This window comes from Oxyura jamaicensis, chromosome 1 (assembly GCF_011077185.1).
Source record: "Oxyura jamaicensis isolate SHBP4307 breed ruddy duck chromosome 1, BPBGC_Ojam_1.0, whole genome shotgun sequence".
Lineage (NCBI taxonomy): Eukaryota > Metazoa > Chordata > Aves > Anseriformes > Anatidae > Oxyura > Oxyura jamaicensis.
Genome location: NC_048893.1, coordinates 122,928,813 through 122,933,302, shown reverse-complemented (window position 1 = coordinate 122,933,302; position 4,490 = coordinate 122,928,813). Strand labels below are relative to the sequence as shown.

The 4,490-nt window shown below is 42.9% G+C and overlaps 1 long non-coding RNA gene across 1 annotated transcript; it reads left to right on the top strand.

Annotated features, from left to right (window-relative positions):
- Positions 1 to 616: 616 nt before the first annotated feature.
- LOC118160213 lies at positions 617 to 2,810 on the top strand. The gene is made up of 3 exons (XR_004747357.1): positions 617 to 681; positions 1,857 to 1,899; positions 2,555 to 2,810. It is a non-coding gene; the product is annotated as an uncharacterized LOC118160213 (long non-coding RNA).
- The last annotated feature ends 1,680 nt before the right edge of the window (positions 2,811 to 4,490 follow it).

The window sequence follows — 4,490 nt, the reverse complement described above, 5'->3', positions numbered from 1 at the left end:
ATCCTCTTCAAGAAGATGATATGCAAGCTTTCAGAATTGCCGGGGGAAGGCCAGCAGCATCCTGGCTTGTATAAGAAACAGTGTGGCCAGCAGGACTAGGCAGGTGATTGTCCCCCTGTACTTGACTCTGGTGAGGCTGCACCTCGAGTACTGTGTTCAGTTTTGGGGCCCTCGCTACAAGAAGGACATGGAGGTGCTCAAGCAAGTCCAGAGAAGGGCAACGAAGCTGGTGAAGGGTCTGGAGAACAAGTCTTACGAGGAGTGGCTGAGGGAGCTGGGCTTGTTCAGCCTGGAGAAGAGGAGGCTCAGGGGTGACCTTATTGCACTCTACAGGTACCTGAAAGGAGACTGTAGTGAGGTGGCAGTTGGTCTATTCTCCCACATGCCTGGTGACAGGATGAGGGGAAATGGGCTAAAGTTGTGCCCATGGTGATATGGTTTAGTGGAGGACTTCTTAGTGTTAGGTCAGAGGTTGGACTAGATGATCTTGAAGGTTTCTTCCAACTTAGATGATTCTGTGAGTCTGTGATTCTGTGATTAAAGATGCTCCATTTCAATGTCTTGATAAAACCCAATTTCTTAAGGGTGGTTGACTTTCATTTTCTGAGGATCCAGGTTTATCAAGATGTTCTGAAACAGGTCCCAAATGAGCAGAAGTATCCAAACCCTAACATCTCTTTTGTAAGTTTGAACTATATATGTTATCTTAAAATAGTATCTTGCCCATTTTTGAGGCTTTTCTGCCTCCACTGCTAAATAAGCTGCAGTAAACATTTCCTACTCTGCCTGTTTAATAGGTCCCCTTATTTTAAAAAGAAAGAGATTTAATCTAACAAAGTGCTTAAGCTTATGCACACCGGCAAACATATAAGCAATGCTGTTGAGGTGAAGGAGGAATACCACAAACTTACAGTCAAAGTGGAGGGTAGTGTTTTGCTAGAGCAGGCCTCATGAGGGCTGCTGGTGAGGTAGGCTGGGAGATGACTGGATTTGCTCAGACACATCCCACCACTGCCTGGGCAGCGGGAAGGTGCAGCTGGAGCTGCTGGTGCTGGGGCAGTTCTCTCTGCACAGAGCCAGAACGTGCAGAGTTCAGCCAGCAAAGGGTTTGTGCCCATGGGCAGGCTGAGCTGGTGGATGAAATACTCTTAAAGATGCCAAGCTGTGATACATGGAAACTCATGATCATTTACATTTTAGACTGGCTCCACAAAGGGATTAAGACACAGCACAGCAATGCTGCAATGCTACCCGTAGCTTGAAAGCTGCAGTCCTACTGCGGCACGTTGTGTTGGGTCTGTCTGGGATGGAGTCCCATTCCCCTTCCCTTTAATTAAATCATTCTCATCTCAAACCTCGAGCTCTGTGTGTTGTCTTTTCTCCCCCTTCCTCTTTGAGGAGGGGAGGAGTGAGAGAGCAATTGTGGTGGAGCTCGGCTGCCCACTCGAGTAAAACCATCACACACCTCTGTCCCCGCCACAGTGCAGGGCAGGACACGCACATCCAGAGGGCTCACTGCTATGCTGCTGAGGGTCTGAGCACCTAAAGCAGGGTTCTGAAGACACTGGAGACACCAGAATTTCCAAAGTTACATGCTTCAGTGCCTACACCCTCTTTGGATAGATCCAGCCCTAATATAAGTGGCCATTTAGCTGTTTGCTGCAAATTTATGTGGGTGTTTCAGTATTCACCTGGAATGACTGCTTCCAAAACAAGGCAATAATTCAATCTCTGTGTCAAGTCTCTTACTGCTGATCCCACCAAGAGAGGGTGGCAGCTGTTTTTTGTTGTTGTTGTTGTTTGTTTGTTTGTTTGTTTTGTTTTGTTGTTGTTGTTGTTGTTTGTTTGTTTTCCAGTTTGTGCTGTTCTAGGAATTGAGCTGCAATTGCTGGCTGACAGGTAGGAACTATTTTTACTTGTGATAAACCTGAGTTAATTTAAAGAGAGAACATTCGTAAAAGTCTCTATTGTCCAACACACCATTCTCTGAGATATTCAGACACCTCATAACTATGTAGTTAGTTACTTTTCCCTTCCCCAAACAGCTCACATCCACTCTTTTAAGCAGCAGTATCACTTATCAAATAATGCAAGGCACCCACCTTTAATGGGTAATAGCCTAGGGAAAAAAAAAAAAAAAAAAATGTTACTAATAATAGTACCCTGAGACCTTGCTTCAGTTTTTGTTGTCATAGTTGCTGTTTGGGGAGTCCCACTGAAAAAGCAGTGGAGTAAGAGCATCCTTGTCAGGATGGCAAAAAAATAAATAAAAATAAAAATAAAAAATCAAAGAGAAATATTAAGCCACTGTAAGCAACCTGAATTATGCAGGAGTCATAGAAAGAAGACCAAGAGACCTGGATAGGAAAATTACTGAAAAATGTATAGCAACATCTGTCTTGTGTCTGTAGCAGAAATGAGACTGAGCTGGGAAACCTGTTTTGATAATGTGCCGGCTGAGACTAAACCCTTCCCTATCCCTCAAGGAAAATACATACGTAAAACACTGCTCACTCTCTCTAACACTTTCAGCCTTGCCTGTGCATTTCTGCAGGTCCTGCAGTTTCAGAGGGGGCAGCACCCTGCAGTGCTGATCCAGTGGGACCCTGAGCACTGTGTTGCCAAGGAACGGACATACTGGTGCCGAAACGGGGGCAACCGCTCTGCCCTCCCACCGAAATGTTCCCGACTCACGTGAGCACCAAGGCCCCGAGCTGTAGCAGCAACTGGTGGGCACAGAAAGGGATGGCTGTGGCCATGGCTATCTTCCCCCAGCTGCAGGTTTGGAAGGGCTGGGCCAGAAAATTTCATCCTTCAGTGCACAGAGAGTCCTCATAGGCAGCAGAAAGCTTACGAGCAGTTGTGCCTGTTCTGCACCTCCTTTTTTTTTTTTTTTTTTTTTTTTTCTGGAAAATTTATGGTGGGAGGGACACATAAATGCCTCCTCTTTTCACATTAGCAACACAAGGCACATCATGAAGGGTGAGGCTTAGCCCTCCATCAGGAGCTGCCCCAGGCCCTCAATGAGCTCCCTGCACACCTCTTAAGGTGGTGTCACATGCATGTCATATGGTTGTATGGCATTCACACCATTTGTGATGATGTCAGGAACCAGAACACTATCCAGATCACATTATTAGCCAGAGATACAGAGCAACATAAGTAAGGTAATAGTTTAGTTGTCCAGGACACTGGCATTACTGTCAACTAATTATAATTTTGAAAAGAAACCATATAAAAGGCTGGAGGGAACATTTTTTGAGGGTTTCTGAGCAATGCTGAAGGGTTTTGTGGAAGAAGTGAGAAGATTTGGTGCCCTTTCTTTTATTTTTAACCTTTTCCTTTTAAAATAATTTTATAAATCTCATTCCATTTTTCTGCCTGAAGTACATTAGTTTCTATGGAAACATTGTAGTCCCTTATGTTCATGGTGTTTTCTGACATCCATATGTGGAGTATAAGGACAAGCTATGTCACTCTTGTGAAATGTAGGCATTTATGTGATGCTTATCAAGACTTTATGTGCAAGAGAGAAGATACCTTAACACTGGCATATAATAGATGCAGAAGTCCATATAAAGGGAGGCAGCAGCGACCTGTGCTGCAAAATTTAAAACACTCAATGCATCAATAAACACACTGAAGAAAAATGAGGGATTCACTGAATATTTTGATTTTGCCTATTTGGTGCGGCTATGTCTGTCTTCACCGTATAGTGCAACACTGCAACCTCAGTGAATTAATCACTGCAGAGTCCAATGATGTAACTCATTCTTCCTGTGACAACATTCAATATTGCTGAAGGAAAGATAAATAAAAGAATCATGTTGTTTCTGTCTTCATGAAAAATAGAAAATTATATTGTGACAAAATGTGTAAATAAACCAAAGCCATTGGTTTTCAAAGTATCTCATTCAGTAACATAAAGCAAGCTTCCAGTGAATGATTTTTTGTTGTTGTTGCTGGTGGTGGTGATTTCTATGTTTTAATCAGGCTTTTATGAATCTATATTTTGTATCTGCTGAAGAATTAGTGAAATCCTTCCTATTTGAAGTATGTTTTAAAAAGCACTGCTATGGCAGTTTAGGAAATTTAGAAAATATAATCATTGCTGCACCTTGGGCATACTGTAGAGTGAGAGTGCATTTACGGAAACCCTCTGGCTGCTGTGCATGAAGACTGCAGTTTACAAGGTGGCACTCTGCTCACTGAAATTAACATAAAGTAGCTTCTTCCACAGTTTTTATTTCTAATTCATAATATTCAGAACCATAGTCTGACAATTTGTTATCATTTCTACCATTAATTTCCTCTATCAAGACATGGAAATCAGCTTCTTTGCACATGCGTATGCAATGCAAATTAAACTGTCACAGGAACACTAACCTCTGACGTACAAATCAGTTGTGTTACGTATGATACCACCATACTAACTACCAGCAAAAAGATGTAGCGATATGGCAGATGGGTTGAGTTAACCCTAGAAAGCA